We start from the raw sequence: 22,358 nt of genomic DNA on the forward strand, positions 1-22,358 counted from the left end.
AACAAACTAAACCAACACACACATTACCATTCAAATTCACCATCCTGGACCATAGTTATTTTCAGTTAGTTATATTATTATAAGTGACGATTTATCATATTTATTAACACGAGCTTCGGATCAAACATAATCTTAGTTGAATGTGATAAATTCTTCATTTATGAACAAAAAATGAAATGTAATCCATTTATCAAAAAAGAAAAATTAGAGTTTGCCTGATTTTATAGTCCGCTATCTTGAGTATCCACCACAGAGTAAGAATAACATCTTCTTTATATCTTTCTTCTAATTTATATCTTTAGTCTATGGTATCCACTAACGGGAGAGAAATACATTAAAGACCTATTCCACGAGACGGGGGGATCAGAAAAGTGTCCGTTAGGGGAGGTTCCACTGTAAGTGACACACCGATGTTTGTCGGATGTTAAATTACAGACAATTTACCACATTTAACATCCGGATAATGATTCGTCGAGCACCCACCTTCAGTGAATTTTTGAGTTTTGTAACAAGCGCTGAGCTCATCATCTGAAATGCCCTTCATATGAATTTCGGGTCATCTGGACCAGTATGTCGCCTTTCAGAGCCCTGTGAGTTGAAGGCGTTTAATTTCAATTTCTAAGGACTATGGTTTCCATTGCCGATCACCATTACATCGAATCACTATAAAATGATTCATTTGACGAAAAAATAAAAATTTCATTTTTCAAATGACAAACGTATCTACTCGTGATTTGCATCAAACAGTGAGTGTGTATTCGCAATTGCTACCAAAAATATGAGTATGCTGACAATACTCACAATTGATACGAAAAAGAGTAAGCGTCTATTCCTGGTTTTCATCATAACAGCGAGTGCCTATTCACGATTGCAACAGATCGTGATTGTCACCAAACAGTGAGTGTATATTTGCAATCGCTACCAAAAAATGAGTATGCTGGTAATACTCGCGATTGTCGCGAAACGGTGAGTACCTATTCTTGATTTTCATCATAACAACGAGTGACTATTCATGATAGCAGCAAATCGTAATTTTCTCTCACCGAACAGTGAATATTTTTTCGCAGTTGCCCCCAAACGGTGAGTGTCTATTTGCGATTGTCAGCACGCACAATCCGAGTGTCTATCCATGATTGTTATCATACATTGAATGTTTATCCATGGTTATTATACAGTGAATGTTTATCCATGGCTTTTATACAGCGAATGTTTATCCATGGTTATTATACAGTGAATGTTTATCCATGGTTATTATCATACAGTGAATGTCTATTCGCGGTTGTCACTAAAATATGTATGTGTCTATTCTCGCTATTCTCGATTGCCACCAAACAGTAAGTGTATATTAGTGATTGTCACAAAACAGTGAGTGTCTATTCGCGATTGTGATCAAAAGTAAGTTTCTATTAATGATTGTCACCAAGCAGTGAATGCCTATAAATGCTCATAATGCCACAAAATTCAAAGTCAATTTGGCTAATCTTTAGTTCAATTTAGCTACAATTTTTTTTGTCTGATAAGACAAATGGCTGTAACTAATGATAATAGAAGCGAACGAAAACCCTTCTAGAGGCTATAACACTGTTATTATTTAAATACGTATAAGACGTCGCCAAGGACAGCTGAAATTCACCTTCAGTTTGAATCCCAGATTAGATCTATAAGCATCTGCATAGAACTTACATCTCGGTCTTTGTAGTCACCGTGTAGAAATAAATATGGCGTTCATGTGTTTGATCACAGTCATCATGCACAATATCATCAGCAAACGACATCAGTCAAATATGGTCTGAGTTTACCCCACGAGGTTCTCGTTGATAGGTCCGCTACGGGCACCATCTGTACTTTCCTCTTTACATATCCAAAGGGAAGAATGTTGCTCACCACCATTCTCTGCCGAATAATTCCTTCTTTCATTCACGAATGCAGTTACACAACGAACAGTATCTCTGACAAATAAAAAAGAATCATTTCCACATCTAAATCTACATACGAGGAAAAACATTCTGACGACTCTTTCAATGATGACAGTCATGGGCTTACCTAAGCTCAATGTTTCCCAGAGACACATCGAGAAAAAAAGGGAATGGGAAAGGCGAATGGTCTTGTGGCCATTATCTGACCATTTATCTTCCCGGAACAGTTTCTGCTGAGCCGTTATCGCCAAGGCTTTGTTTCCAAAGTGTATGTAACTCAGTGGCTTTGTTCCTCATTAAGCATTCCTTCGGGCCTTCCCAACTTTTCTCTCCCGTGCACACACACGCGTCGCCATCGCACTAACTGCACTTTTCATACACAGATATACATCACGGCCATACATACATACACATATTACCTAGATGTTCTTCAAAACTGCATCCCCGCCTTTAGTTTAATGACGTTCGGCAATTTATGAAGCCGTATCGTGGGAAAAGAGAAGGTAAATTAAATTACCTCATCCACCGAAGGGCAATGAGACGGCTATAAAAATAATCTTTGTTCCATCTGCAGTTATTCTCAGGAGAGAGGATTTCTTTAGGTTCTTTTTGTTACTTCAGGTCCTCCGGCGAAAAGCGGATTGTTTTCGGTTTTTACTTCGAAGGAGGAAATATTTGAAAAATATGTGTAACAGTATTTTTTTCCTTCTTCTTTTTTATGGCTTGTCATATTCATTAGGTTCGGAAATATCTTGAATGTTATTTCTATGCAGAGTGTGTATAACTCTTCTTCTCTCAATTTTGCTTCTTCCAGAGATGGTCCTTCGAAAGGAGCATTTTTATTCAAGGAGTGGGAAAGAAAGTGTGTGCTGATTTCTGAACCACTCTTTGAAAGGCTAGAGTGTTTTAATGTAACTGTGACAGCGCGTTCTCTCCATGCGATATCAAAATATTTGTGCTCAGAACTGATACTTATATCAGAGGAAGACAGAGAAAATTCCATGCACACAAGCTTTCCACCTGTGATAAACACGGAATGGGAGAAATCATCCGACATGCTTGTCATTTTTCTATTTCCATGTAGCTTCCCGCATGTGATGAACATGGAATTGAGTAAAGCTTCCAAAATGCGACTTACATGGGATTGAGGAAAGCTCTCACGACATGTGTTCTTCATTTTTCTCTTTCACGTAGCTTTCTACGTAAGACGAACGTATTGTGGAGAAAGTTATGCGCTGAACACAGCAGAAGGAAAGCTATGTATGATGAATATGGTATGGGAGCATGAACTTGATACAATGGATTTAAATTCATTGTGTGAGGAGAGCTTCATGTTACTGTCAGGGAGTGAGGAAAGCTTCATGCTGCGATAATTGTTTGAGGAATGATTCATGCCACGATCATGGTATAAGGAAAGCTTCATGAGATGAGCTTTGTTCAGTGGTTCACGGAAAACGTCATGCGATGAGCTCGGTTCAGTGGTTCATGGGAAATGAAATGCGATGAGCTCGGTTCAGACGCTCATGGAAAATGCCCCGTGAAGAGCTCGGTTCAGTGGTTCGGGAAAAATGCAATGCGATGAGCTCGGTTGTGAGGCTAATGGAAAATGTCATGCGACGAGTTTGGTTCAGTGGTTCATGGTAAAACGTCATGCGACGAGTTTGGTTCAGTGGTTCATGGTAAAACGTCATGCGTCGAAGTTGATTAAAAGGGTACATGAGAGCCGAAGAAAAAGAAGAACCTAAAGAAAGCTTCATGCGATGAATGAAGTATGATGAAAGTTTCATGCGATGAAGGGAGTATGATGAAAGTTTCATGCGATGAATGGAGTATGATGAAAGTTTCATGCGATGAATGGAGTATGATGAAAGTTTCATGCGATGAATGGAGTATGATGAAAGTTTCATGCGATGAATGGAGTATGATGAAAGTTTCATGCGATGAATGGAGTATGATGAAAGTTTCATGCGATCATTTAGCAATGATGAAAGCTTTACGTGACGAACATGACGCGAGGAAAAGCTTTGTGTGATAAGTACAGCATGGAAAAAATCTCATGAGATGAATATTTCTAGAGGACAAAATAAGATATACATTCAACTATAAGGAGATTAATACGCTTAATTGCAGAACACCTCCACGATATGAAACCAACAGTTCAAGTTTCAGCTAGATGGTAACTCACACCATCATTCTAAAGCCTGAATATAGCATTTATCAAAACCTCAACATTTCAAAATTTCCATAAGTATTGATAATTATTAGGATAATCACCATTGTAATGAACCAAAGCCAAATAATATCCAAGCTCGTGATAGCATGAAAAATGACACAATTATTTCTATACGATACTTCATTTCTATTCAGAATCATAAAACAATTAATTCCCAATTCATGAGTTTTTCACTGTTATCAGCCGCACTGAAAATTTCCTCCGAAATTAATCCTAAACGAACTCGCGGGAAAATAAGGAAGCAGCCCTTGATAACAGGTGTCCAGTCAGCAATCAAAATTGTTCTCGGGAACCAAATTCCCTCGGGGAAATTCAAATTAAAGAGTTGTGTTTATATGAGAATCTCTCTCTTAATACGCGTACATACATATACAAAATCGACTCCGAAATTCATTTCCAGGCAATTTCTGGCTTCCGTCCTATTGCTTAAAATACGAGCGATTGGCTCGCAAAAATAGCCGAATGCAATTTTAAATTTTCCTTGGGAACGTGAGCATAACTCGATTCAATTAGTTCCGTGAGAAGGTAGCGATAGGGTTGAAGAGAATAAGATAATGAAAATAATAAATCACACGCCTGGGATATTAACGTCATTTTAGCAATTATGGTATTTCAACCATCTCCTCCTTTCTCCACCACCAGCACCACCGGCCATCAAATAATACGCTCGTACAATCTTGAACGGCCGAGGGGGGAATTGAAGCATCTTTTCCGTCCATTCCGACCTCCATACCCGCAGCTCATCTCATCATTTTCGTAATAATCTATCCTTTCCCGTAATGATCCATCCTTTTCCATTGGAATTGCTTAGGTTTTACTACGAGGCCGGCCGTATAATGAATCGCTCACAGTGTACGGGGGGGGGGGGGGATATCGCTATCTGAAACGTGGGAGAGATGAGGGGTTAATGAGTGCCCAGATGCAATTGCATCGTCTCGTGTATCGATGGTGATTTATAATAAGGCCTGAGGATGAGTGGATGCGTATCGCTATATAAGCACATATGTGTGTGGCTGTTGAGATGAAGAGGGTTGTCCTGGTGGGTCCTGATTAACACTCATCTTCCCTCTTGAAAAGCATCTTATTGATTCCGTGACTGGAGTGCCATGGACACCTGTTGTTGTTGTTGTTTCTTAATTTATAGAAATTTGTGCTTCCAATGCCGTGGCTAGTTTCGTCCAGGTCTGCCAAGACCGCTGCATAGGTCCCCATGTAAAGGGATTTTTCGGTGGGCCCCGTCTAGAAGAAAAACTCTGCCTACCAATTAACATACTGCCAGATTTTTTAAATAGATCTCTCTTTATTAGCACCCCCACTTGCAATTGAGGCCCTCTAGGCTATTCCCGGGTGGATGAGTAGGATTCTATATATATTGTTGGGCTAGATAAAAACACTCATCTCTCCTCTTGAAAGATATCTTATTGATTCAGTGACTGAAGTGTCGTGGACGCCTGTACTTTTTTTTTTTTTTTTTTTGGAAACCACTATGGGATTGAATATCGCTGTCTTAAATTCGGTTTTGATGCCGTGGCTCGTCTTGTCCAGAGTCGATTCAACAGCAGCTTAGGCCTCCATACAATGCCATTTTTTTGGGGGCTCCATTACTTGTATGGAAGATAATATCTCTCTGCCTACCAATTAGGATGCTTACTATTAGAATTTTTCATTAGATCTCACTATCATAAGACCCTCCAGCATTTGAGGTCCCTAGTCCGCGTGGGGGTTAGGGGGCACGCATGCTTTAAGACGGTGCTGATTCCACCATATTGTCAGTTGATACGATGTAATACAAGAGCCTTATGGCCTAGACCAGTGGGTTCCCAAACTTTTTGGGGCGCGGACCCCCCTCACTTTTGCAAAGAACTTTTATCGTTGACCCCTCCCCCCCTTCATAGGGTGACCATGGTCCCGTTTTTCCGGGACGGACTTCTTTTTTTTTTGCTAATAGATGTGCAATGCCAAAAAGTGCTTTCTGGACGTCTTTGTTGCGATTTCGATTACCGTAATCAATGATAATCAGTTTGATGTAATCCCGACTCATGGTGCTGCTAATCCTGCCGGTACTACCCGGGTATGTATGATGGTCTCGAATCAATACAAGCGAAACCCGGTTCGAGATAGAGGTGCCACTCTCATGATTTATCTCGGTCTGTCCGTGTGCATAATACAGATTATACACCATGAGGGAGTGACCCCGAGGGGTGTAATCAATGATGAGTGAAATCAAATTAAGAGAGGCTACTAATGTGCCTCTACTTCAGCGCTTCACGCCACAGTGCGTGGAGTTAGGAAGGTAGGGTCGTGTCCCCAGTGGCGTAGATGGTAGCATACTTGTCCGGTTTGTAAGAGGGCCTGGGCTCGGGTCCCGGCGGATAGCAGGTGACTTTTCTTTCCGAGTTCCCCTCGGCATAATATCCGAAAAATATGTGTTTCCTTGAAATCAAATTGTTTTTCAATTTGGCAGAAGCGTTTCGCAATGAAATTTCAAACTAACCGCATGAGGCCTAGCCTCTTGCACGTGAAATCAGAATTTCATTGATTTCGTCTCTTATTACTAGGCTTAACACATTTGTTTCCTCAACACACGCCTAATAGCTCAGGGACACCCTGAATAGTAATTACTGGCTGGCACATGAAAACGAAAGAACGCAAAACTTGCTAACTAGACACTATTTTACTTCTTTACCAAACAAAATTTATAAACAACAAACTACCATCATTATTGATGTTGTTCTTAAAACGTTAACATTTCCCCATTATATTCACATATTACTTATTCTGTGTTTTCAAAAAAAAAAAAAATTGAAATCGGATGATTCTTTTTGAGTCACCCTGTATAGGTACTAACTTGATGCGTATATTGATTACTACAAATTGTAAAAAATTTGAAGATATAAGAATACCATATCAATTAACATTGATACATGTACGATTAGTACACGTCTTTAGTACAAGTGGCTTTACGCTGAGTGAAGACTTTTTTTAGGTTTGACACATTTTTTTTCTCACGTTGCGAAAAATTAAAAATAACTTTCTGATTCCGACGTTTTTTTTATTTTGGAGAATCTCGAGATTCCGCGGTTCATTAGCACGACTTCCCAGGCAGAGGGCGTGACCCACACTTTGGGAATCACTGGCCTAGACCATACATGCTACAGCCTAATGTGGTTCTCGGAGTCATCTGATGTGGCTTGTGAGACCTAATTAAGTTCAGATCAGCTAAGTGGTAGATGAACAGATCACACTCAAGTGACACACTGTGAAATTCCATAGCACTTGAGTGGCTCGTGGCATATTCCCAGATCACTTGAGTGACCCGCGGTGCAGTTCCACATCACTTAAATGGCCCACGGCGCGTTTTCAGACCACTTAAATGACCTTTTTCGCTGTTACAGATTGCTGAAGTGTCCGAGGCACATTTATGGATCACTTAAATTATCCGTGAGGTATTTACAAATCACTTTGGTGAACCGCATCATAATTCCAGATCACTCAAGCGGCCCGCAGCACTGCTCTAGATCACTTTATTAAATAGCTCGTAACAAGTTTTCAACCCAATGAAGTGATCCCTCCCCCCGCATTCCCGTAAAGTTTGAGTGCCCTTGGCCTAAACATAATATTGGTAACAGAGCTCTAATGAAATTAATTAATTTTTCCATTGTTGTGAGTTTTCCTCTTACCTGTCGTTCCAATTGTTGGTAAGTTTTGACAAGCGAACTTGAGACAGTCATTCTTGAAAGCGGTCAACAATGGACCTCAAAATTTATATAAACGAAAACATGTACCAGTGAAGCTCATTCAGATTATATTCCAGCTGTGATCTTTCGAACACTACATTGCTGGGAAACGCACAAGAAAAACCAGCATTCTCACTTGGAGAGCGCCTGCTGATAATTTTTTTGTAAGGAGAAAGTAGCCTTTCCCAAGGTTCTAAGATAGGGTATTATTGCAACAGGCTATGGCTGTTATCACACTGGGGTACTCAAATACATTTAGAGTTGTCCAGAGACAAAGAGAAAAAACAGAGACTGGTCCACTGAACGGCTCGAGTTGTATGTTCGCCCTCACACGGTGTTACTAAAAACCACCTTATGGGGGGAAGAAAGTTTACATAATCTTTATTTTCCAAAATACAAGTTTTTAATGCTGAATCACACCGGAAAGGTACCATCGATCAAAGGTAAGGAACAAAGGTCGCTGGAAAGGTATCAAGATCTTTTTGTCTTTTCTTTCCTCCAGAAGAGGGCAGCTGGTGAGAGGAGGTGACGTCGGAACGAGAGAAAAAACAGATTTATAGATATACATACGTCACTACTTCAAAACCCGAGAGACTGCTGGAAAATGATGCATGAAAAAGCACGATACACGTATAAAGAAATATTTTGTTAATCGCGTTACTGGAGTAGCAAGCAGACAAGTAGGTTTAAATCTATGCCCATTTAATAATTTATCAATGGGTATATAGCCATGTTGATTGCTTTAAAAACTCATCTGAGTTCTAATGATGGAGAAGATGCGGCGAAAACTGACGCTTCAACACACAGTTCACGCGGTAACGGTAACTAGTACGTGAAGTTGCAAGTGAACCGGTCGCGTAGATTATTCTTCTCACCAATACTCTCACTATTCTTGTCTGAGTGACGCCATAGAAATGCAAGTGTTGGGTCGCTTGGATACCGAGGCAACACCAGTATCCCCGCGCGAGGAGGGCCTGTGGAAAGTCAGCAACGCAATGACAGCAAGCCGTTGCACTTGCTGTCATTGCAACCATTATAAATGAACCTGCACTTCATCAGGATAAACCTTCTAGTAACGCTGTTGTTAATCCAAACCACAATGCCACGTTTACGTTCAACAAGAGTGAAAGGACCGCCTTCGATTCCCACCATAATCTCACAATCGGTGATTGCCATTGTTAATAGCACAATTTCGATAAGTCGTATTTCAGATAATTTCCATTAATTCTGTTGAATATTTAATCAAACAGTCATTTGAGGATCGATGAGGATCGATCTATATTATCATTCACCAGAACGATCACGACCAACCATTCCAGAAACTTTTCGAAACTGGATTCTTCTTAACTTGTGGTAATAAAGGTAAGAGCGAAAAGTAAATTCGCGTTTCCGTCTTCATACCTATTTATATTTTATGGGAGGTGCAGAACCTTTTCCCGAGGAATACTTTACCTCGATGTTCCCAATAAAAAATATCTAAAAATTGTTGCTCGAGGAAGAGTTTTCTTCTTCGAATGCCCACATAAAAGTGAGTAATGAGATGCCTCAGAGGCAAAACAGAAAGTTTTTCTTCAGAAGCGAGGGGAAAAGTTCACATTAGTGCACTAACCGACGTTATACTTAATTAAAAATTTGTTGTTCGCTGTATTGAAAATTTTTAATTCCAATTTCAGATGTTTCCGAGAATTTTTTCTTCGAGTTTTGGAGTTTCGGAAATTGAAATTTCGAGATGAATTTTTGAGAAGGAAATAATCGATTTTTATAAGGAGCTCATTATTATATGCATTAATTGAATTTCTTTTTTGAAGCAATTCTTATTGGAAATTTAAAATTCCTTATAGAGTGAAATTTCTATAATGGACATAGAGTGGTGGTGATTTCCAAGCAGTACCGTTGCTCCCAGGTTTTGGCTCTAAGTGGTTTTTTTTTAGAAACATTAGACGTTATAAAATATTGTTATGCAACAATATTCTGGATAAATATTTACTTCCACAAAATGGATGCTGAAATAGGTTAAAGCATTGCAAATTTACAAGCCGTCACTGTGTTAAATTTTACGTACACTATTTAATAAGATGAGAAAATGAATGTTTTTCAAACAACTTTTTGGGCTCTGCGAATGTGCCCGTTTGCCCATGTGAGAAGAGATCACAGGTTTCAATAATAAAAAACATACATTTTGAAGGAATTTTCTGTGCAATGTTGCAGCACCTTTCACAGAAACTGCGCTGTACCTTTTAATGAAACTACAAGGTGGTCATAATCAAAAATACATACTGTTCCGGATAATTTTTCACAAGACTTCGAGATTGCAAAACAAGAAGCGGTCCGACGGACAAATACAGACTTATTTACAGAACAGCAATTTACACGTATTTACATCCTAATCAACAACAACCTAGCTAACAACTTTCTCGCAAAGTTTAAACACAAAACTGACGTTTCATCTACTCTCTCTCTCTATATATTCGAGACTTTTCTTACAACTCCCTACTATTTAAAGGTTTGTCGAAACTTCGAGAAAAGGAATTCTACAAAATTCTACTTTACAGTTTCCATATTCTCGGCGCCACCGTACGGGGGCGTTGAACCACTGTCTGGAGGGGCGGGACCTTCTGGAATGTTCCCACCAGTTCTCCGCCAATCGTAGGTATTTCCGCCAAACCGAAACCGGTATCAACCGATTTCGATATTTCTGAGAGCCATCCAACAAATCGCGCCACCTATCGTCTATAGATCGTAACAATGCTACCCATACTTTCTATCGCCTGTTCTGGTGGACGTATTTGGTATGAATAGGATATCTGAAAATCATGGAGGAAAAAAGAAAACTGCAATAAAAAATAGTTCAATTTTTGACCACCAGATGAGAAAGTGGTTTTTTTTTAATAGCAGTTTTCTTTTCCCACATGGTCCATATATCCTTACATGCCAAGTTTCAACTAAATACGTCCACCAGAACAGGCGCTACAGGGTTTGAGTAGTGTCAGCTTTGAAGTAAGATAGTTCTGTGAGTAGACCTATATGTAGTGGTGGACGTATTTTGTTGAAACTTAGTATATATACGTTATATGAATCATATGGAAAAAATAACTGCAATATAAAAACGTCAATTTTCACCTGGTAGTCAAAAATTGAACTATTTTATATAGAAGTTTTCTCCCCCCCCCCCCCCCCATGATCCATATAACTACATCGGAACCTGTTCACCAGAATATGCGCTACATAGGTCTGAGTAGAGTCAGTTTAATTATGACCACCCGCATATATACGATCCTAACTCTGTTCACAGTATGGGATATAAGCCCGTTAACTCGTTAGGTGGGACCATGTTGGAGAAATTATGCCACTCTAGGCATTATGGAAAATCAAGGCACAACTTCCAGAAATTTTTGCTGATTGATTCAAATGGAAAGAATTAGTAGTTTCCTGATTCAAATCTCTTGTTACAGTGGTAAAAAAACCACTGCAAAGTCCTTGTAAGAACTTGACCGGCCGCGGCGGCCCCGCATTATGAACTCCCTCTTTTGCGTAGGTTCGGGAATAGGTCACCGTGTGCAAGCATCATCCGACCCATTAAGTAAGAACTGGTTCAGGCCCCGAGCAGCAGGTCCATCTAATTCCTAACCACCGTTTTATGGAACCGTTGAACAATACGAGCTGGCTCTGATCGATCATATCGAAACAGAAACGAATTCTTGCCAAACTTTTGTCACGGCCGGGGTAGAGATAACACCATCTATATCAAGAGGCCCCCACGCGAAGCTCGTGAAATTACTGAAGAAGGTCATCTCACCTACAGCCATTCGATATACTACAAAAAAAGTTAAAGATGGCGCATGCGTCAGTCTGTATATCCAATTACTATAGGTGAGATGACCTTAGTGGTGGAACCTTAGCTGCTGAAGTTGGTTCTCTGTGATTCCCAACTTCCAGGGGAAAATGCGAACCGATCTCCACGTTAAAAAGTCTCGCCACAGAGAGCAACAGTCCGACAAACAGTAGAAATATTCAATCATTACACTTCACTTCTGAAACATAGATGGCAGCACTGAAAAAAACAGACACATTACTAGATACGCACTGAGACTCCAAGGTACACGAACTTGCACTTCCGGCACAACTCACTACGTAATAAATTGCCCATGTCGATAGACCTGAGTTGTGCTCGCTGTGAACGAAAGAGAGTGACGTCATGAGCTTTCGCGCGGTGGTTTTCTGCTATAGATGGTGTTGGTAGAGCAGAGTTGTCAATAGACACTGTGATTTGGTGGTCAAATCGACGTGCAGAGGGACCAATGAAGTTTGTCCGTGTCAGCAGAAACAGTGACTGATCATAACCACTAAATTTAAAGGATGTGCGGATCAGAGGTTTACTGTATTACCCGACATGCCTGCGGCATGTAAAATTTTTTTCATCCATTTTCTGCATGCCTGACTTTGGCATATGCTGTATATTAAAAAAAATTAACGATTTTTATTTAAATTTTTTAATCGGCGATTATATGCAAGAGTTCCTACACATATGCGTAAAATTCCGCAGGAATGATTTCTCCGACAGCCACGATGCAATTGTGTAGTCAACGTATTTGGATGCATTTTCACATTCCTAACAATTATTATGAGCACGGTGCGATCATGGGCCCTCATATGCTACAACTGGGCTTTAATGAAGAACAGAAAACCTTACTTACAGCGAAATAGGACATCCTGATGACATTCACAGAAGAAAAGAAAAGGCTATTAGGTTTGCTTGAAAACGTAGAAAATATAATTTTTTCCAAAAAAAAATATTTTCATATATTATATGGACGTTTTTTTCGGTTTTTTACTGTTCCAAAAGGTAAAAATTCTGCGATTGATTCTAAAATTGTGGAAAATATTTATGCGCATAATGTGCCAAATATCACAACACGGACACGCACATTCCAACATGCATCTATTGGTTAGAAGTTTGTGTGGTTGGTTCATGTGTGGTTTAATAGTAGAAGGTTCCTGTTCAATTATAACTTAAACATATATAACAATTATAACATACTTAAACCTTGCAAAGAATGTGAAACTTTCATTTTTGTATTTGTATCAGTGCAATCTGGGTAATGGTGATAGAAAATATTTGAATTGCTGGTCGTTCTTACACAAAACTGTTATTAACATCCTTTTGAAGAGGGGAAAATAAAGAGGTACAATAATCGTGTGTTTTCAGGAAAAACACGTCAATACGGGGAGGAAACGCCAATGAAATATTCAGTCCATAAGAGGGTAGGCTTACCTCATCTATTTTTGATTATTGTTCGGTGACAAACAATGCGTTAAAATATTCATTCTCCTTTCTCAGTGACAGGATTGTTCCCTGGGATGCCATCAACTTCGTACCAACAGGTTGTTATATACTGTGTTATACCGTTCAATATGGACCTCCATTCTTGAAGGTGGAAAATTTTACGTTTGCCAGTCCAGTGAATATGTGGATTCATTTTTAACCATATATACGTACTTTTGATGTCGGTTTCCTGGAAAACGTTCACTTTCGGTCATGAAATATTGAAGCTGCCGTGTAATTAATTATGGGAAAATATTGGTTGTGTAGTTTGGACTCTATGTTAAAAGATTCCTCTATGGCTTTATTTTGAATTTTGTGAGGATGATTGATGCGACTGTGGAAGATCCTCACCGTAACACACATTTCATTGTTAAAACTAGCCCATTTTTATCTGTTTCGTAGTAGTGTGGGAATTGTGAGTAACGTTCCCTATAAGTTGTGTTCGTGCGTGGCCACGCGGGATTAAAATGCTTGCGCGCACAGAGTTTCTGCCACGCTGGAGAAATTCACTATTATTGTGTATAGAAGGATGTACTTTTGTCATTTCGCGCGGAATAACAACGGGTTCTTGCAGTTTTAAGAAAAGGGGGAAGGGGGGCATTAAAACGCAATCTATCGGTGGTCACGTCGAGTCTATGTTAAGGAGAGAAACTTGAGTTTTATATATTCCATCTCAAGGATCGAACCTGACGGAAACCTTCAAGGTGGTAGACGAGAATCTTACCACTGCACCGCTAGACTGCCTATAACCATGGCTACTACTACTGAACCACACATGCACCTTGAAACGTCAGACTGAAGGAACATTCAGAATTGCACAATAGCATAAATACTCTTTATTCCAATATCAATACAATAGCTACGGAGAAACACGACCGACCCCCCATGGCCGCCAGAACTCGAATCCCAACAACAATCGAACGGCGCACGCGTATTGACGCTCGCGCTCTGGCCAAGTCATACATAAATATAACATATATAACGCGAGGGGGGGGGGGATTGTGGGCGGGGTGCATGTGTGGTGTAGCAGTAGTAGGTAGGGCCTCCAAAAAATGGCTCGGGGATCCATGATGTTCTTAAGTCAGCCACCTCGTTGGGCAATTTGCTTGTTGTGGCGTTGTATTTGTATTTGTACATCTCGTTCATATTGCTCTGCGGAATTTCCAACAAATTGGTACATGTTGCAATGTGTGTGTGTGTGTAGTGAATCTGACGTGAGGTTTGTTTCTGTGTAATGCTTGTTGTGTGATGTGCTTTCATCTGCCACCAATTTTTCTAACTATAAGCGAAGTGTAATGATTGAATAATTGCATTGTTGTGTGTAGGCCTGTCCCTCTCTGTGGCGAGACTTTATAACGGGGAGATCGGCTCTCATCTCCCCGTTAAAAAAGAATCACCATGGCTATCGTTTAAAGGAACTTATGTCCTTCCATAAATGTTTCTAGAAGCCGTGTCGTGAACCAGTGGAATTAACAAAACTACATGTTCGGACTGCGAGACGGGTTTTCCAGTTCCGTCTGACGAAATTTGGAGAGAACAATGATATTTGTTTGCTGGAGCGCGCGGGTGTGAGCATTATCACGTGAAAACACTTTAACTGTATAATAGCTTATGTCCCCTAGTGGGACAGAGCGGGGGGGGGGGGTCACTGTTGGTGTCTACACTCAAAATTCCAGATCGTTCGTGTCATATGACACAATGCAGGTGTTGAACTTCTCACACGCAACGCCTGACCGTTGACGTCCGTGGAGCTGAACGAGCAACGGCCCTTGGTCATCGAAGCTGGGAATTAAATCGCTTATTATTCATAACATTTACCTATCTGAAATTATTGTTAGAAATTATTATTATTATGTCATCGTTACAATGATCCTCAATGAAATCCTCTGTGCCTGGCATCGATTCATTACGAGAACTTGTTTACTTCCGTTGATTGTGATCGACGGAACTGTGGCAGCCGCGCGTGTGTGTGTGTACGGGTACATATGTGCATGGTATGGTTATTTGTGTATATCAGGCAAACTATGGCCGGATTTATCCGATTCTCGCGAAACGTTGAAAATTCATCAAAACTGATTGATGAGGCTTAACGTACGGATGATTAAATGACGATTGCAGCTAATTGATGAAATTCAACGTTCCCTGCAGCAACAGTTCCTTATAGAGAAATACATTCATACGTTATGTATGTGTATATATGTATATATATATATATGGATGATTAACACCACATTATAGGAGTTCATTTTCCCCGGGTGTTGAGCAAAAGCAGTTCATTTATTCATCTCATATCGTTGTTGATGAGTTATTGGTATTATGGAGGACGGATCACGGTGATTTCGTGTTTAAATGATGAATAGATTCGTATGAGTTCATGTATTCATTAAAGAAAGCAAGTCAGTTTTTAAATTGCGATAATAATGCATGTTATGGTAGATATAAGTGCATTTTTGCCTTCTAGAGAAGTGCAGGGTGTCTCACAAGTATGTGTAAACTTTATATAAATTAAAGAAAAAATCAATTAATATGATTCTGGTTTGTAAAAATGTTATTCTGCCGAAGAAGAAATTCCCTCGGTACAGGAAAAAATTTAGTTCAAATTTTTGTTGATAGAGGAAGCTAAGAAAGAGTGATAGTACTTGCATATTTAATCACTACTGTGTCCGAAACGTCCGTGAAGCTTCAGCTGGCGATTCGTGACTGAGACCAAACAATTTAACCAATGGACTGTCAAAATTACGATGAAACCTTATGTAAGCGCCAGTAACAGAAAGAATCAGAAATTAACTATTAATCGTATATCCTGCATTTCATGGGACTCTGATTTGCATATTTCTCGTGATTTGCTTCCATGCAGCGCCTCCCTCTACCTATGAAAAGGAGACGCATAAAGAGTGTGTGCAAGCATGTGAATGACCAAAAGATTGTCATAAAGTTAAAAAAAAAACACTTACCCGTGATGACAAATGTGTGAACATTTAATAGTTAATATGTCTGAACATGTCTGTGTTATCAAACGTAGAAAGTGCGTAAGTATGGGCATGACCAAAAGAGTGACTTGGAGACAGAGGTGTATTTATAGGGGCGGTCGCTCTGAGCGGGCTATGGCCCAGTGTGGCAAATTTCTCCCCAGCGCAACCCAACCCGCAAGGGTAAAAGGCTTATATCCCTGGAGGGACAGAGCCTGGGCCGCGACTGGTTTGTCAGTGTGGCAAATTTGCGGAATGAATGGTCAAGAAAGTCAGACTAAAATGGTAGAAAGGTGGTGAAATTTGTATATAGCTCACAGGCGGAAAAACCGTAAATTCGTCTCCGGCCGTAGAGCAGGGCCGTGAAAAGGATTTTTCCAGCCCGGGGCAAACATGATTTTGCCGCCTCCACAACTTGAAAATTCGCCAATTTTACGATAGTTTTCTTTGTTTCCACCTAAAATTGCCAAACCCGCAAATTTTGCGGCCCGGGGCAGCTGCCCTGCCTCCCTCTAGTTTCGGCCTTGGAAAAAGTCACAACTTTTTCAGTCCGTGGATCGAATATGCGGTATTTCTGCCGCTCGCAAGCAAGGGGTAGGGGGGTGACCATATGACCAAAATTACCAGAATGCCCCGTAATTTTGGTCATACCAACCATTCCATAAAATGTCCCGTTTATTTTCAAAGAGTTATTTAAGAGTTATTTTAAGAGTCAAATTATTCTAATTTTTCAAATCAATAATCACATTCATAACGTAACGTTCATTAAGAATTATTCTCAAAAATTATTGCTTTCACATTGTTTTTTAGCTATAAATAACAGCTTTACTTGTCTTTGAATAATTTCTTTCCCTTTACTTGACAATTTTTTTCTGTACTTTTCATCTTTACTTGCCTTTACAATTTAAGTATTTTAAATTTGAAACTCTACCGGTCTTTGACACTTTTTTGGCGTAAACTGGCACTTCTAATGGTCTTTTTAACAACTTTTTCTTACTGTAGTGTTTCTGCTGAAACTGGCACCGTTAGTATCCTTTTACAATTTTTTACACTCAAAAATTGGCAACTTTATTTTTATTTCACAAAATATTCAGCTGAAATCGCCACCTTGACAGGCCTTTTTTGTCAGTTTTTATCTTAAATTGACAACGTCATATTCTTTTGACGAATTTTTGTTACTGTAATTTGCAACCTGACTTGCCTTTGACAATTTCGTTTGCTGAAATTGTCACGCATTTTACAATTTTTTTTTGCCTAAATTTTCAACCTTATTTGCGTTTCAAAATTTTGTAGCTTAAATCGGCAACTTCAATTGCCTTTTTGCAATATTTGTTAGCTTAAATTGTCAACCTCACTTGTCTTTGACAATTTTTTTTGCTGTAATAGGATACTTTAATTGCCTTTGTCAATTTTTTTTTGCAATAAATGGTGATATCCCTTATGGATCTCGATTTCCCGTATTTTTATGAAAGAAATGTGGCTATTTATTGTGTTCTATGTATTGATATTGTTTTTACTGGGACACCTTCCACGGGCCGTTCGGAACCTCTTTGCGGGCAGGAGGTCGGCCTAGTGCAATGCCGCTATCATAAACTGCAAAAAAATGCCGAAATGCATGGATGATAGATACATTGCTTCCATATCCTTTGGGATTCATTATTATCAGAAATCATTAAAGGTCGTGTTTCATCTGCTGGGATACAGAATGCGTAAACGGTTCGTCGTATTCACCGGGAAAATCTTCCGCAAGAGAACCAAGAAACGTTGAAAGAAGAAGAAGAAGAGATGATTCTTGGGGAAATTCCTAGAAGTCTCGAGAACTAATTCTTGGAGAAGAAAGGAGAATGGAGTGAAAATTCCTAAGGAAAAGGAGCCGAGATAAAAAGAAACACGGGAAAGTGCTTACTCTGGAAGTTTTCTCTTCAGCATCTCCTTTGTCAAGTTCAATGTTCGTTCTTCTACTTGTTTTCACTTCACTTTGTGGATTTTTCTAGTTAACCGGTTTTCACAGTACGATTCCTACCTTTTTACATTCGAGGAACCGCGTTATTTCCACGTATCGTTAGAAATAGTTTCATATCAATGTATCTTTTTATTAGAATTTCAAAATGAATTTTTTTCTGTATGTGTATTTCTTGGAATAGATGTTTCCGGCGAAATAGAGTTGGACTTCATGGAGAAAAGTTACAGCATCCATCTTCGCAAAATTTCTTTAAAAAAATTTCGAATTTTAAAAAGTTCCAGCATGAATAATATACCGTATTTAATCGCATATAGGACGATCTTGCATATGGAGATTTAGGGAGGTTTAGGTTTAGTAATTACTGTAAAATAAGAGAGAGAGAGAGAGAGCATATAACATTATTTGAACCCCCCTCATGACTACCTTGGGGGTTGAATTTATTCAACAGTCCCTCCCAAGTGAGTCTCTAAATCAGAAATAAAACTAGACCACATTTCATATTTATAGCTTCAGAGGATGAATCAGTAAGTCAGTCGTGTGGCCGCTGTGCGGTCGCGTGGGCATCATGCTGGACTCTCGTCCTGTGGATCCAGGTTCAAACCCCGTTGACGGCACAGTGGTGGTCGGCTAATGTTGGTTTTCTAAGGTTTTCCAGATTCAAGATACGAATGTGAGCCGGTCTCCCATTTGAAAAAGTCTCACCGCAGAGAGCACGCCGGCCTAGAACACGATACGGACAAAACATGAAAATTCATGCATTTCTATCTTTACTTCAGAAAATGGAATCCAGATGGCAGCATGAACACGAAACAAGCGCAACTCGACAACATAAATACGTTAGGGCCAAGCCAAGCACATGCGACCGGCATGTGCCGATTCGTTAGAAATTCTGTAGAGGAATGTGTACGAGGTACATGTTCGGTTAAGTAGAAGTAATCAGTCAGTCAGGTCATGTTATTATGCAAAGGGTGCATAGAAAACGTAGGGGGGGGGGGGGTTATGACATTTTACTGACGAACCATTGATCCTAGAGGTAAAAATTCCATGTAGGAAAAGTTTCCAAATAATGTGTAGTAGGATATGACATTCATGTTTTCAATGTAGGTTGTATTGTTATTAAAATAAATAAAATAAACTTTTTAACCAGTTTCCGTGTTCTCCCAAAACCCAGTAAGAAAATTGTTGCCCTGTCTCCCCTGACGCCAAAAAAAAAAAAATCCACGTTTTTAAGTGCAAGATTCACTAAGATATTCGAAAACGGAGGAAATTCGCAGAAACACAGTGATACCATTCCCGCGGATAAAACGATTTTCCACATTTAGAGCTCTATAAGTAGAAAGTTTCCCACCTTTCATTCGTTTATCGAATTCGAACATCACAGGGAATATTACATTTTTAAACATGGTATGTTTCTGTTGGCATCAAGAAAGGTGAGGCTACAACTTTCTAATTGGGTTTTGGGGCGCACGGGGACTTGTATTAAAAGTTAAGTTTTTCATTTTAATAATTACATAATCCCTTGAAACATGAATGGCATATCTGAGTACTACACATTATTTCGAAACTTTACCCATTTAGAAGTTTATCTCTAGGATAAACAGTTCACCGATGAAATTCCATACCCCCATTTGCTATGCACCCTGTATATACAATATAGATAATAGCATAAAATGCAAGTACGTAAGGGGCCATTCAAGTGTTACGTAAGCAGATTTTCAGCCATTTTTGACCCCCCCCCCCCGTCAGCAAAAGTCAGCAAAACATTGACCCCCGCCCTGTCAGCAAGATTTCGTCAGTAGCTTAACATATTTCATATCTTCAGAAAGGGGTGGTTTATGACGTAAGCAACCTTCAAACCCCCCCCCCATGTCATCAAAAGTCAGCAATTCCGAAACCCCCTCCCCATCCTCGATGCTGACGTAATACTTGAATGACCCCTAAGTCAAGGTTTTTTTCCTTGATACTATCACGTTCCATTTACTCGGACCCTCCATCCAAACTTTCGCTACAACTCTCCTGTTTTTCACTCTCACTACAAGAAAGCATCGTCCTCAGATCCGTCGAGTGCATCTGAAATGCACAGCGTTTCTTAAATGACTCTGACATCAGCTGTAGAGGATCAGAGCGATCACAGAGGATCAATAGAGGTCAGTTGCGTCTTCCATGTAGCTAGCTTTGGAGAATTAGTCCCTTTGATGCAGCCGGGGGTTGGGGGGGGGGGTTACTTCATTATAAACTCTACGAAATGGCCACATTCGTGTCAGTGATGGCCCAACGCCTTCCGTGGGCAAGTAGTGTCACCACTCTACCATTGGTAGTGATCGTCGAAAACGTTGGAGGCCAATACCTTTCTACTTCCAATCCAAGTCAAAAGTGCCGTTTTCCTTCACGATCTTTCAATCGGATTGTGCCAAGCTGGGCCGGTTTGTAGCCAGCCTATGCCGTTGCTGCTCATGTGCATCGGAGAAAGGGAACTATTGCTAGCAAGCATTTTCGAATCGCTATTGGTCCAGCCTTGACACCATGGCCTCCACATACAGGAGCAGATCCCCTAGGCTGAGACCTTTGGCGGGCCCCTCAGCCCAGACTTTTCACGGCCAGTCAGTTTTTTTGAAAATGACTGGTATTTTTTCGGGCTTTGGCTGGCCAATTCGCGAAGTGACTGGAGATCACTGGCGAAAGTTCATTTCTCCTCGGACTTTTTCCGATCACCCCGTGGCCAATTCCCGATCAGCCAATTTTTAGTGCTGCCATCTGTACATCAAATTACGAATTAAGTGTAATCATTGTATATTTGTACCGGTTTTAGGTCTGTAGCCATTTGTCACTATCAACACTGTAGATAAAATATTAACCTGACTGGTGACTACTTATCTGACACCGTCTTCAACGACAGTGATTGTAATCAACAATCATTATGATCACAAACTATTTTAACATCAATACCAGCATTGTTCGTGGAAGGAATTTCATGTGATGATTGTACTCTAGTTATACTTTGTCTCCCTCCTCAGAGGTGGCATGAAGGAACAGTTGGCGAGTCCCACCGAGAGTATAACTATTTATTTCACTTGAGACAACCGCTGGTCATGAACCGGTAAAGATGCGGAGATATTTTCGGTCCATGGCTGCTCACTTAATCGGCATGGGGGGGGGGGGGGGAAGCACCATAGCTATTGATTGTATTGGTATAGTTGGTCCGTGGTGGCAAGGAGCACTTTATTGGTTTAGGGCAGTGGTTCCGACCTTTTTCAGTCCGCGTACCTCCAGCTGGCTCGGTTCCTTTCCGCGTACCCCCCTCCCCCACCAATAACTCTCTGCCACGAAGCTGGGCATGAAGAGATCTCGGCAACGAGATAAGTCGAGTGGCAAAGTTCTAGCGTTCATTCATTCATGATCCATAGCGCAAATCACGTGAGTAGTAGGTGCTTGGTAGAAACGTTGACGTAGAAAATTGTGGGAACAACACGCACACGCCTCGATACAAACACCCACAACAAAAGTTAAATACAACACGAATTAATTCTTCGCTTTTATGTGCAGCTCGGCATGTTTCAGCAGTCAAATCTAAAACGCCGAAGAAAAATGAGTCGAGAGGAAGGAATTCACGAATCCAGATCATAGGTTGGGCGCGGGCTGGACAAGGGAAGGCCGGACCTTCCAGCGAACGCATCCCCTCTGTTATAGAAGATTTTATTGATAGGGAGGTCAATATATTACAACTGACAATATTAGTAAAAACATCTACCTACATTAAAAATTCTTTTTAATGTTTTTAATTATTTTTTTAGATGGATGACCGCCATTACCATTTTCTTTTCGCGTACCCCCTAACGGCCTTTCGCGTACCGTTTTCAGGAACCGCTGGCCTAGGGGATCTGTGGCTATTCGTGAGTCCATTCCCTTAAATTTTATTTCCATAAGAACACTTGTCCACACATTTTATTGGCATAAAGTTTATTGGCTTGCGGTACCCCACGGTGCTTTATTAAGAGGTTCCGTGGCTATTCATTTTATTGACACAGGTACCCATGGATATTCGTTTTATTGGCATAGAGACCCGTGCTAATTTCATCCTATCAAGAAGAGGGGTTCTCAATGAGTGCGTTGTGGCTCCTAGAGGTGCCGGCAACGTTTGTCAGTGTACATATTGATATTGAGGTAGTGCCCGAGTGGCATGGTGGTAAGATGCTCGTCTACCAACGTGAAGGTTGTTG

Source organism: Pholcus phalangioides, unplaced genomic scaffold (genome assembly GCF_987345545.1).
Source record: "Pholcus phalangioides strain wild (caught in Gottingen) unplaced genomic scaffold, Ppha-v1.0 ptg000031l_1, whole genome shotgun sequence".
Classification (NCBI taxonomy): domain Eukaryota; kingdom Metazoa; phylum Arthropoda; class Arachnida; order Araneae; family Pholcidae; genus Pholcus; species Pholcus phalangioides.